General features: G+C 42.8%; 1 protein-coding gene across 3 annotated transcripts in view; it reads left to right on the forward strand.

Annotated features, from left to right (window-relative positions):
- The first annotated feature begins 2,375 nt into the window (after positions 1-2,375).
- LOC137818315 (uncharacterized) overlaps positions 2,376-14,227 on the forward strand; it is a 63,252-nt gene continuing 51,400 nt past the window's right edge. For 2 of the 3 annotated variants that reach the window (XM_090296420.1, XM_090296418.1), the window contains exon 1: positions 2,734-2,870. The gene's annotated coding sequence lies outside the window, so the exon portion shown is untranslated. Of the gene's footprint in view, positions 2,523-2,733; positions 2,871-14,227 lie in introns of those variants that run through there. The other variant, XM_068621652.2, reaches the window with a different exon arrangement.

The raw sequence follows: 14,227 nt of genomic DNA on the forward strand, positions 1-14,227 counted from the left end.
TAATATAACCAAACTAGCATCAAAGACAACAGGAAAAGTCAAAACAGAAGAAAACATTTCAAAAACACTGAATTCACAATTGATTTTAACAAATAGAAAAGATGAACATAATGAAGTTCAAGCAATCACCATATTCTCCTAAGAATAGAATTATTGAGGTAAGAATGCGTCTTAACATAATAGCCCCAATTGTAACAACATAATTTCACTGGGGAAGCAAAAGCTAAAAAAATTCAACAGATGCTCTTACGTAGCTTTGCATAGTACTCAATTTGTCCTGTTTTACGGAGAAATCATATTTCCTGAAACAAAAAAATAGTACTCCGAGTTAATGAAATGAGAGAGAAAAGAAATTTAGGATTTTAAGATGGGGAAGATACAGTGAGTAAAGTTGTGAAGCTTCGATGACCAAGAAAAAAATAAAAAAAACAAAGAGCAAAATGGGGCATAAATTAATGGAGCGAGAATGAAACTTACGAAGGGTGCGTTGTCGTCGGGTGCATTGCCAACACAGGTGCGTTACCGTTGCGGGTGCATTGCCGTTGCGGCTGTGTTGCCGTCAAGGATGCGTTGCCATCGCAGGGTGCGGTTCCGATTGGTTGCAGAGTGTTGCTGAGAGTGAGAGATGAGTAGAAAAGTTAAATAGAGATAAACTTTGAAATTCAAATTCCTCGAAACTATGCTCAAATTTAAAAAAATTAAATAATTTTTTGAAAAATATGTATATTAATTTAAATTGATTTATTAAATTTTTAATTTAAATAATATTTTGAATTGATTATTAATTTAATTTTATATTTAAATAAAATTAAAAGATTAAAATACTATTTTAAATGTAATTTTTAAGTTGATATTAATTATTTTAATATTATACTAAAATTAATAAATTAGTAAATTTATTCATATCAATTTAAAATATTTTATAAATTAATAATTAATAATTAGTTTTATAAAATTTAATTAGTCCAAAATTAGTATCATAAATTTAAATAATAGTGACTAAAAATTTAAGTATCTAATCATATGATGATTAGAAACTACAAAATTAGTTTCTAATTTTATTTCTTTTAGAGACAAAAATTAGTTTCTAAAATAGATTAAAAGTGACTAAAAAAATGGTTTTCATTTACATTTTAACAAGAGACAAAAAAATGGTTTCTATATAATTTTTTTTTATTCTTAATTATCAAAAATATAGTATCTAAATTATAGAAACTATTTATTTTTTTATTTCTAAATTAGTTATCATAAAATCATTTTCTTGTAGTGATTTATAGAATTGACTTTATGTTATGAAAATTAAATTTTAAAATTAATGAGATACAAGAGAAAATTGAATGGAGTACAGGAAAAAAATCATAATAAAAAGTACAAAATTGTGTGTTCAAACGTTTGGTTTTTATCAACATGTCATTTTTGTCACTCCAAACACCTTTTCAATACTAAAAAAATATAAAGTTATTGAAAAAAATTATTAAAATGAAAATAAGTTAAAAAATATATAAAGAAATCCCTAAAAATACAAATTAAATATTATGACGCCAACATTATCATAACGTAGTTTACGGACAATATAACAAATGTTTTTAAGTACATTAACATTTTTTTACTTTTAATAAAATTTTAATTTCCTTTTACAGAATGAACCAATAAATTCAATTGAAAAAGTAAGGTAGGTGAATCACCCACATTTTTCTAATCAATGCGAGTCGGAAAAGTAGGCGGCACCCCAATTCCGATAACCATATCCTTTAAAACAAAGGTAACTTGTTTTTTTAAAATAAGTTTCTATGAAATTGAAAGTTTTTTTCATCAATGAAAAAATATTTAAGAAATTTAGTTTATTTTTGTACTAAATTTATTAATATTCCTAGCCTTTTTTTAAAAAATCAACTTTAATCTCTCTATCATTATTATATTTATTGTTTTTGTTTTTATTGATTGTACTTACCAAAAGAAGTGAAATTCACCCAGCTGTTTTACTCAAAATAAAATTACACTCCTAAATAGTTTAATTAATTAATAATTTTCATTACTTATTTACTAAAACTACAACACTGACTTGTAGTTAAACATTTTAAAAAAATATTAATATAAAATACCTTAGATTAATTATTGTAACAGAAAACTAACAATTAAAAGTATGAGGAAGAAGTGTTTTTTTTCTTATAGAGTGTTTAGTAATTTTTTTTATAAAATATATTAAAAAGGAGAAGAAAAAGACCCACTTAAGTGACAATAATATTTCAGGGAAAATTAAATTTGTGATGGATAATTAATTAAAAACAACACCAAACATTTATTTATTTATACTTTTTACTCTTACTCTTATTATCATAAAAGTTTTGGTGCAGATATCAGGGTGTGAATATTAGTTGTTGTTGCAACTTCATCCTTCTCAAAGTAAATCTCAATGCTTTGAAGTACACCCTTCTCTTTCACACTGTTTTCCTCAATACTTTTTTCTTTGTTTTGCAGTCTTCAACGTTTCTGGTTGTTTTGGTTGCCTTCATGGTGATCAGGTAAGCATTAATGGCAACCTCATAAATTTTCTCTTCTAAAACAAAAATATCCATGCATGTTTAACTTTCTATAGTCTGAAAAGATAATATTGCTACTTAGAATTAACTACAACGTTGTTTTTACTAGAATCTGGGAACCATATTTTGAATTCATCAGGTTCTTTTTTGGTCCATGGACGATCTCAAAGAGAATCCACTTTTCTAGTTGAAGAAATTATTGTTGACCATTTCTTTTACCATGAACTCATCATTTTACCTTCACTTTCCTTAACAGAAGAGAAGTGGCTACGAAATTCACAACTTGAACTGTTACTTCTTGAGAGTGTTCAATGGTTTCTACTTAACAAGGTAAACTCTCCTTTTTCTCTTCCTTGAATTTCCCATTGTCCTTTTTCATGTTTGGGTTTTTTCATTTCCATTGTTTGAACATATGCATATGCTTGGATATGATTTTTGCAGGTATGTTAGATAATTGCTTTTATTTAAAAATCAGGAAGACAAACAAAGTTTTCTATATTTTCTCATCTACAAAATACTTATAGAGAAATTTCTTGTTTGTGGTTTTCTGACACTTGTGTGTTAATGTTCTGTGAAAGTATCTGAGGCTACTGATAAGTTTAGAGTGGATCTGGTTTCTTTGATGGACCAAGTTTTGTCTTTTCCTTTAACATCTCATTCTTCTTTTCTTCCTAAACTCAATTAGTATATTTGATGAACAAAGGGTGTGAAGAGTGATCATACAATTTGGATTATATATTTCCTAAAGAGTTATCATTCTAAAAATAATAATGAAAAAGGAAATGCTGAAATTATGCAAGTTATTCTTATAACTAGAATATCTGAGAAGGAATTAAAAAAAATTATATTTCTACAGATGGGTGATCTGGAATTATTTATTTACTACTTTCGATATATTCTAAAAGGTAAAGGACAAAATTAAAATTTTAATAAGTGTTGAAGAAAATTATGTGGGTGAGGAAGAAAAAGTCCTAATTTTATGGGATATATTTTCTGCAGATTGTGAGTATTGTAAATGGATCAGATAATATTTTTTTATAAGTTATAAAAGGAAAAATAAATTATAAATATGTAGTTTTATAATACATTGTCAAAATATGATGTGTTTCAAAGTAATATTTATTATAAAGTAGAATTTTTTCCTACTTTATAAAATGACAAAAAACGAAAAAAAAAAGAAAAATTGAACCTAATTTTCTATGTTTGTATGTATTAAATAAACCAAATATATGTTTGTATCAATCATAAATATAAAGTTAAAATATAATTTGATCTCAAACTATATATAAATAAAGATAGTTATAAATGCTAAAACAAATTTATTATCTTTAAATAAAGACTTGACATTAAATAAACGCAAACAACTTTGATAATATATATATATATAAATATATATATATATATATATATATATTTATATATATATATTTATATATATATTTATATATATATATATATATATATAAAGAAAAGTTGTAAAAGTATTTATTTTCCGGTTATAAATTTTTATATATAAAAATAAAATAAAATTACTATGTCTATAGGAAAATGTTATTTTTTGCATCACATTAGTCCACGTACTAGTGTTTATTATGTGTTGGTGAAAATTGAATATTTACAAGAAAATTATTAAACAAAAATTAATTTTAAATTAAATAATTAATTAATATATTAATTAAATTAAATATTATTTTAAAAATTAAAAAAATTATTGTTCTCGCCGATTGACCAGGGACGTCTTCGTGCGTGGCTTATCCTCGCGAGCTAGGGCGTCTTCGTTTTGCACCGTCTGTGATACCTGAAAAGGTGTGGACAAAGGGGCGTCATCGCGGCCGTTTGCACTCCGACGATCAAGTCAGTTAGCGAGAAACATCAAAGGGATACACCTCCATATCGGAGCACCGTGAACGAATGCTCTGAAGGTGGTCGAAAAATATACTTACTGGCTAAAACTGTGTTGCCCTAATTCTCTGTGCGTTCAGTGGGTGCGCAGCGAAATAACTAGGGTTTACGTGTGTGTAGAACTGTGAGAATTAGGTCAAAGCCCGAATCCTTTTCATACACCTCCTGCATTTAAAGCGCGTTAAAGCGCATTGAAAGCGTATAAAAATGTGCCTTGAAACATTTGATACGTAAACTAAATTAACGCGTACCTTAGAAAACTTTCACTAAAAAATTGATGAGCACGTGCTTATTGCCACGTGTTCTTCTGACTTGATCGTTATTCTACGCAGAGGGCCTCACAACGCTGTAACCCAACTTAGGGTTATTCCATTGTGTGAGTCATCTTTCCTCGAAGTGCATCTGGCGTGTGGGGTGACTTCCTAGGTGCCAACTCATGCGCCCCAACCTCTAGTCACTCGCCCTGAGTGTATCTACCTTCCTCTCGCACCATGCACTTGGTTCACCCCCGGGCATGACCCTCTCATGGGTCGTATCTATCCCAGGGGTCTTCCTGAGGTGGCGTGGGTACTTCACGAGTCAGGTTACTCCCTACTGGTACTAGAACTATGGCCTTGAAGCCACCTTTCTCTTCTCCTTGTTACTATTCTGGGCTGTCAGACATGAGACCTCCGAGCGGTGTCGCCCCCTCCAAGGTCTTTCCTACACATGGGTATCTGGGGGTAACACCGTTGACGTCTCACCTTGGCTATGTCTTGTCTTGGCGACGCCTCCCCCTGGCGACGTCTTATCTTGGCGACGCCTCAAGGAGTCAATATATTGACTTTCTTCCTTGGGTCCCACCATACGTTGACTTTGACTTTGACTTTGACTTTGGTCGACACCCGGGGACGGGACGGTACACAAGCCCCCCAGTCTTGAGCTGATACTTGTTTTCAGTGAAAAGACTAAGGCATCGCCCTATCATCCACGTGGCACCCCGATGACGTGGCATTTCCTAAGCGGCTGACGTGATATTCTCTTGAGCAGCTGACGTGACATTCTCTGCGCCAGAGATGTGACGCCTTAAGTTGCGCTTTACTCTTTCGACACGTGGCTTGATCCTACGGCTGGGGATGAGCGTCGTTAGCGCTTCTAAGTTAACGTTATAACCTTTCGAAATCGCACGCTCCAGGCACTGTTCCATTCGCCTTCTTCGCATTCCCTACTATTCATCTTCTCAAAGCTCCTTCTGCGCTCTCTGTTCTAACTTTGCATTTTCGATCTTCACCAACTCGGAACACTTAAAGGTATGAACTTTCTCATTCGATGACCCTCTTTCTGCTTATCGTGCCCGATATAACTGCCTGGGACTGTTTATTTTTCTGCATTTCTTGTGTTTTTCTCTTTTCCTCCTAGTTTCTTCGTTCTTCCCCCTTTCTGGACTTCTCGCATGGGTAGGGGTTTCCTAGGGTTTCGTCCCATTCGCTTCTTCTAAACTCCTTCACTAAGCCTTTGCTTTTTTCTTCCTTCTTCAACTTCTTTATCAATCTATGGCACGTACAAAAACAACGCCCAATCCTCCCCCAAAGGTCGACTATAAGGCTCAGTACCCCTGGGCCTCAAATGAGCTCTTGGTTGAGTGCACCAGCCTGACCACTGTAGAAGACGTGGTGAATCACCAGGGTGACCCACATCTATACAACTTTTACGCCTTCTGCAGCACCCATGACTCCCACGTGTCTGTTCTCCATGGCACCCCTGGGGAGCCAGTCTGCGTGGACAACCAGTTTAATGGCAAGAAACCCTTCTTCTTCATGTACCAAACAGTTTTCAAACGCGTTGGTGTGCGCCTTCCCTTCACATCCTTTGAAAGGGAGTTACTCACCGAGATCAACACAGCCCCCGCCCAGCTACACCCCAATAGCTGGGCCTTTGTCAGGGCTTTCCAAATCCTATGTGGGTACCTGGGTGTCCCACCCTCGGTAGACGTTTTTCTTCATTTCTTTGAAGTGAAAAAGAAAGGGAAAACCCTCTGGGTAAGCTTTTTCGGGGTTGCTGGCAGAATCCTCCTCACCCTCTTCCAGAACTCTTACAAGGGGTGGAAAGGCCTCTTCTTCAGGGTGTGCGCCAACAAACACAACCCCTCTGTCCTAGACGGGTTTCCCCTGTATTGGGCGGAAAAGCCCAATCTGACCAAGCCGAAATCCTTGGACGAGCTGTCTTCCGCCGATAAAGGGGTGTGTGAGGCCTTGGCTGGCCTGAAGATCGTCTTCAACACGTTGAAGCTCATAGCTTGTGAGTTCAACGCGCGCACCCTCTCTTCATACTTCGGTAGGAAAACTTGCCCCTTGCTTGCCTCCTCTATGCTTATTTCGTAATCGTGCTTTCCCTTATTCATGCATGCGATACTTGTCTGCTTTAATTTCTATATTTGCTGTTGATCTGCAAAATTACCTCAGTAGTAGGGTTAATATCCTGTACTTAGTCCCAAGTTCAAGCCTTAACTCCAAATTTCTGCGTATCACCATATGTATTTGATACTTCATTCTTTATTGATATCGGCCTTAACCTTTGTTGCTTGGTTTGTTTGGTGCAACATCAGTGATGGACCCCGCAACGCGAGTTGAGCTGGCCAGGTCCTTGAAGGTGCGTTCTAACGCGACGTCCATAAAGACCGGCGCCTCCAGTACTCCCCCCACCGAGTCCAATCCAACGCCACCATCACCACTACCCCACACTGCCGAAACACTCCGCTCCCCTCATTCCCCCTCCAAACACCAAACTCCAAACTCCCCCCTTACGTTCCAAGCACCTTCCATAGCCCAAACATCCGACTCTCCCCCAACACTCCAAACACCTAACTCACCCCTTACACCCCAAACACCTAACTCACCCCGTCCCATTGCTGCAGTCCCACTAACTGTAGCTAGCATTCCTTCCACAACCCCCCCCCCTGACAAAGGCAAGAGGGTGCTTACCATTTCCTCCGAGGATGATGACTCGGACGTGGGGCTTGCCTATAAGAGAAGGAGGACCAACCGAATCGTCTACTCACACTCCCCTTCACCTCCATATGGGGGGTCTTTGATGGACAACCCCCCAGCGCCACATCTCCCCCACAACAAGCAGCCCAAGAGGCGGGGGTGGTGGAGTCTGCGCCCCTACCAACACCAACACTAGCCCCTGCACCTACCGCCCCTACGCCTACCCAAGAACTCTTGGAGATTCCCCCGCCAATTAGGCAGCTGATGCGGGGTTTTGCTGATAGGTCAACGCCCGAAAGCTCCTCCGTGGAGAATAGGAGAGAAGGCATGCTCTATTACTTGGGGGCCTTCTTGGCCATCGCTCTTGAATGGCGCGCCCAGGCCAAGTCCAAAGTTGAAGAGGTACGCGCCCTCCAAGCCCTTCAACAGGAAGTGGCTACCCTGAAAGAGGAGAAGGAGGGCTTGTCCTGCGACTTGGCGTGCCAAGAGGAGGTCTACAAGGCCTCTTTGAGGAGGACCCGAGAGGTCAATGCGGAAGCCTGCAAACGACTACACGATGCAGGGCAAGCTGGCACTGAGCTCCTCACTCGGGTGGCGTCTCTCCAATCCAAAATCGCTGATCTCGAAACGACGATGAAAGCTTCTGAGGCACAACAGAAACAACTTGCAGACCAGTGCGCTGACCGGGAGCAATTTTTGGGAAAGGCTGAGGGGGAGCTAGCTGAAAAGATGGAAAAGCTTAACCTTCTCCAAACTGAGCATGGCCAGTTCCAGGCTGAACTGAATAGGCTTTAGGTGGAGAAGGAAGTTCTCGAGAAGCAGCTAGCCTCCGGGGACTCCGCGATCGAGGAGCTGGAGAGGGCCAAGAAAGAGCTCATTGTGGAGAGGGAAATCCAGGACTCCACAATTAAAAGACTGGAGCAGGCCAAAGGGAAGCTTATCGACGACATGGCCGACACCTTTGCAGTGGGATTCAAGGAGGCTCTAGCTCAAGCTGCCTGTGAAAACCCGGGGATTGACACCTCCAACTGCAGCCATTTCAACCATATTGTTGATGGGAAGGTCGTGCCCCTCAACCTCGGGAAATGAGCTGCCCTTAATAAACTTCTATCTTGCTTGTGAATTTGTATTTACAATATTTTAAACTTTACTTGTAATCCTGACACTTAACTTCATTTGCTTGAATGTCATTCGAACGTCGCCTTTAAATTCTCGTACGATCTCAATCTTCATTGCACCTTTATTTGCTTCTGTCTTCTTTACTATATCGAACGTGTTTTCCTCAATACATCTCTTCATCGCTTCACCTTTAACTCTCTAGATAGCACGTGACTTCTTCTCTTGTTCTTTCTTTCTAAGTCGTATCGCCTATCCTTCTCTTGGCCTTTTCACTCAGAAACTTGCTTAACCTTCGTGTCTGTGAGAAATCTCCCTCACGAAGGCGTCGCCACCTTGTCATTGTCCATAGGCAAAGGAGGATTTAACTTCATGTGTTTTTCTCATCTTTGGCAGCTCGTGCCTTCATGCTTCATCTCCTCCTTGCTTTTCGCTTACTTGTCTTGAGTCCCGAGGTGCTTATTACCGAAGACATTGCTGGCCTTATCACCGCTTAGGATGAGAAGGGTCTCATCTTCTCTTTCTGGCCTGGACATCGCTCAAGGGCGAGGAGGACTTATCTTACCTGTACTGGGTGCCCATGCTCGAGGAGGGACCTGCTCTGGGTGTCTTCAGCGTATCTAGACACTTGGAACAAAAGTCGCGCTCTGGTGCCCACGCCTATGGAGAGGCCCATAAACCAAACTGAACAACGTCTCCATGGTGGAAGATTGAGGCGTGGTGTGGTAAACCCACACGATCCTTGGCACTTCTTCAGCCCACACCCCCTTAGCTTTCTCTAACCTTCTTTTCAGCCCTCTCAGCAAAACCCTATTTGCTGATTCTACCTGCCCATTCGTCTGGGGGTGTTCGACTGATGCGAACACTTGCTTGATCCCTACTTCTGCACATAACTTTCCCAACTGTTGGCTTGCGAACTGGGTGCCATTATCAGAAATGAGACGCCTCGGCACCCCCAAAACGACACACAATGTTCTTCCAAACAAAGTGTTGTACCTTGTGCGCAGTGATCTGTGCCACTGGTTCTACCTCTATCCACTTGGTGAAGTACTTGATGACGATGATCAGGTACTTCATCTGCCTTATCGCCAGTGGAAACAGACCTAGGATATCAATCTCCCAAGTATGGAAAGGCCATGGGTTATATATGGATCTCAGTTCTTCTGGCGGCGCTTTGTGCCAATCAGCGTGCATCTGACACTGCTTGCAACACTGGGCGTAACGAACGCAGTCTTCTCTTACCGTCGGCCAGTAAAAACCTGCACGTACTACCTTGGATGCCAAGGATCTTCCTCCCACGTGGCTCCCACAAATACCTTCATGGAGTTCAGCCATTATCCTGGTGCACTCGTTGCCACTTACACACGTCAAGATAGGGTGCGTAAACCCATGTCTGAATAATATCCCATCCACTAAAGTTTACCTTGCGGCGTTCCTCTTGACCTTCTTGCCTTCTTCTGGTTCCGCTGGGAGGATCCCATCCGTGAGGTATCGCCTGTAAGGGGTCATCCAGGTGTCGCCTTCCTCCAAGGCGCATACATGTACGCCCATCTCTTCTTCCAACGAGGTCGCGTAGGTACTGATGCAGGGTGTCCTCGCCGTAGCTTGACTCAAAGAGCGATGGCTCCTTGACTTTCCTCTTGTTGTACTAATGTGAAAGACATCCACTCTGTTGTCTGCCACAAACTTTCGCGGTGTTTTGGACGTCTCTTGGATGACAGTCCTCTGCCTTCCCCCCTCTCCTGAGCTAGCAAACTTGGCAAGTAGGTCAGCACTGGCATTTTGTTCCATAGGGACATGCACCAACTCAAACACGGCGAAGGCTCCCTTCAACACCTCGACGTACCTCAAGTACGTAGCCATCTGTGGATCCTTTGCCTGATACTCCCCTGTTACTTGTCCTGTGACCAATTGTGAGTCACTCTTTGCCAAAAGGCTTTGAGCGCCCATTTCTTTAGCCAAAAGCATCCCAGCAATCAGCGCCTCATACTCCGATTAATTATTGCTTGCCTTGAATGCGAATCGTAAGGCTTGCTCGATCAACACTCTGTTAGGCCCTTCCAAGATTATTCCAGCGCCACTTCCCTACTGGTTAGAGGACCCATCCACTGAGAGCATCCACTGTGATCCCAAGTCTACCTCTTGAGGGTCTCCTCCTGGTGACAGCTTTGCCACGAAATCTGCATAGACTTGCTCTTTGATGGATCCCCTGGGTTCATACTGGATATCAAACTCCAACAGCTCCACCGCCCAGCGAACCATCCTCCATGCTACATCTGGCTTCTAAATTATCTTCTGGAGGGGGAAGTTCGTCATCACCACCACTGTGAAACTGTGGAAATAGTGGCGGAACCTTCTGGCTAAGAACACCACTGCTAGTGTTGCCTTCTCCAGTGATTGATACCTCAGTTCTGGGCCTTGCAAGGCCTTGCTTACAAAGTAGATGGGCTTCTGCACTTGGTCTTGCTCCTGGACCAGCACAGAGCTAATGGCCCACTCTGTCACCGCAAAGTATAATCGGAGGGGGACGCCTGCCCGTGGCTTGCAAAGAACAGGTGGCGTCGCCAAGTACTCCTTCAATTTGAGTAACGCTGCTTCACACTCATCTGTCCATGCAAAACGGCTATTCCTCTTGAGGCATTGAAAATAGGGGTGGCCTTTCTCACCTCTAGCAGATACGAATCTTGATAACGCTGTCATTCGCTCCGTCAGTTGTTGAACTTCTTTCATTGAGGTTGGGCTCCTCATGGCGATGATGGTTGCGCACTTATCGGAGTTTGCCTCTATCCCCTTCTCCGTGAGCATGAAGCCTAAGAACTTCCCCACCTCCATGCCAAAAACGCATTTCTCCGGGTTTAACTTGAAGCAGTATCTGGCTATTGTGGCGAACAGCTCTTCCAGATCCACTGCGTGCTGGCCTTTGTCACGCGAAGTCACTATCATGTCATCCACGTAGGCTTGCACGTTCCTTCCTAGCATGGGTGCTAGGACCTTGTCCATCAGCCTCTGGTAAGTGGCACCTGCATTTTTTAGCCCAAACGACATCACCTTGTAACAGTAGTTGCATGTCTCTGTCATGAACGTTGTTTTACACTCATCTCTTGGGTGCATCTTGATCTGGTTGTAACCCGAGAATGCGTCCAAGAAGCTCAACATCTTGCTTCCCGATGCACTGTCCACCAATGCGTCGATGTTGGGCAACGGGTACGAATCTTTAGGGCACGCTTTGTTCAAATTCGTGAAGTCGACGCACATCCTCCACTTCCCATTCACTTTCTTCACTAGAACCACGTTGGCATGCCACTCAGGGTATTGTATCTCTCTGATGTACCCGGTGCTTAGCAACTTTTGCGTCTCTTCCTTCATGACGAGGCATCGTTCTTCATTGAACTTCCTCCTTCTCTATCGTACAGGGCGAACGTTGGCATCTATAGTATGATGGTGGCACAAAAAATATGGGTCTATGCCCGACATGTCCGCCACAGTCCACGCGAATGCGTCTAGGTGGCGGGAGATGACTGCTGCCACTTCATCTTGTTCTTCCCGACTCAACAAACGTCCCAATTTGAACACCTTACCCCCTATCTGCATTTCCACCACATTGTCTAATGGTTGGGGTCACCTATCCCGCACACTCTCTGCACGAGTCTTATTCCTGTGATCCTCTTCTACTGGCGTCGCCCTGTCGGGTGCGTCGGGCGTCGCCTCCTCCGACGCTTCTTCTATGGGCAAGGCCTCTATGTGGCTTCCTTCTGCGCACACATCTTCTACAGGCATTGCCTCTTCCACTGGGTCTAACTCCATTCGCGAATCTGAATTGGGTGGTCATTCAATCACCATGACCACGCCTCTCTTCATAGCATCTCCGGGCCTCTTCCTGGTATGACTTGATAACTATCACCTTGCCACTAAGATCCGGTAGCTTCATCTTCATGTGGTGTATGGAGGCCGCTGCTCTCAATCTGTTTAGGGCGGGTCTGCCCAACAAAATGTTATAGGCTGAATTGGCGTTAACCACCAAGTACCGGATGCTCTCGGTACGCGACGCCACTCCATCAGTGAATGTCGTTCTCAGCTCCAAGTAGCTACGTACCTCCACTGGATTGTCTGCGAATCCATATAAGTATCCAGTATAGGGTCTCAAAAGGTCAGGGGATAATTGTAGCTTGTTGAAGGTCGACCAAAACATGACATCTGCAGAACTGCCTTGGTCGACAAGGACCCTGTGTACCTTTCTCCCCGCTGTGACTACTGAGATGACCACGAGGTCATTGTCATGCGGGAGAACATCCCGTAGGTCAGCCCTGGTGAAAACAAGGTTTGACTCTCATGGGTCATCCGAAAACTCCCAGCAACTGCACTCAGTGATCTCACATATTTCTTACGTTGAGAGGCAGTAGGTCCTTCCCCGGAAAAGCCACCAGAAATGGTGTGAACTTCCCCATGGACTGGCATCTCATGTGCCTGACCCTCCTCTGGTACCGTCGGGACTGTGGTCACAGCAGACCCAGCGAGATAATCCTTTAGGAAACCATTCTTCACGAGCTCATCCAACTGATAGCCCAGCGCTAAGCAGTTGTTGATATGGTGCCCGAACGCCTCATGGAACTCGCACCACGAATCTTTGTGAGGTCCTAGTACCTTATCAGACTTTACTGGTGGCCTCAACCTGTCAACTATGTTGGGCACGACGATGAGGTCTTTAAGCTCTACCACAAAGTTGTGCCTCAATGGTTTACACCCTTCTCTCTTTCTCTCTGTTTGACCCCTGGGCTGGGTACTTCTTGCCTCGTAGGGGCGCTTCCTGTCTTGGTTCTCCCTCCCTGTCGTGGCCTTGTGGATCCTAGCGGGTTGCGCGCGTATATGCGCTCTCGGGTGCATGGCCGCAACAGTTGAGCGTTTCTCGTACACCTCGCCCTCAGAGGCAATGTGTTCTACCTCACAACGCCTTATTTCAGCAAAAGTCTTGGGGCAGTCACGAAAGAGCGACTTGCTGAAAGGCTCAGGACACACCCCTTTCCTGAATGCATACACGATCATGGGCTCGTCTGTGGTACCCACCTTCACCACCTGCACCCCGAAACGGCTTATGTATTCTTTCAGGGTCTCATCCTGATACTGTTTTACGTCAAATAGGTCATATGAAACTGGGGGAGGGGCCCTGTTGGCTAGATACTGCTCTCGGAATAGCCGCGAAAGCTGTGCGAAAGACGTGATATGACCCTCTGGGAGGTTGATGAACCAGTCCATGGCCATCCCAGTCAAGGTGCTCATGAAGAGCTTGCACCTTACCGCATCAGAGCCGCCTACCAGCATCATCTGCGTGTGGAACGCAGTGAGGTGCGCCTCAGGGTCTTCTATTCCTGTGAAGGTTGCTTTGGGCCCTGTGAACGTGTTGGGAATCACTGTCTCTAGGATCGCTTGTGAGAACGGTGTTGAGAATTCTTTTGGTGGGGTGACAGCCTCGACTTCGTCTGTGTCGCGCCGCCCGCGGCGCAGCTCCTCGTTTGTACGGTGGAGCTCTTCGTTTATCTCTTGAGATGTAGCAAGATCCGCTTGCATGCGTTCTTACTCCACTTTCGACGCTGCCATTGCTTCTTGTAATCCCTGCATCATACCCATGAGTTACTGCATGGTCATCTCTTCACTTTCAGCGCGCGTCGCGCTTTGTCTCGTGGATCTCATCATCTGGAACCGCTCTTA

Source organism: Phaseolus vulgaris, chromosome 10, assembly GCF_051622355.1.
Source record: "Phaseolus vulgaris cultivar YP4 chromosome 10, ASM5162235v1, whole genome shotgun sequence".
Lineage (NCBI taxonomy): Eukaryota > Viridiplantae > Streptophyta > Magnoliopsida > Fabales > Fabaceae > Phaseolus > Phaseolus vulgaris.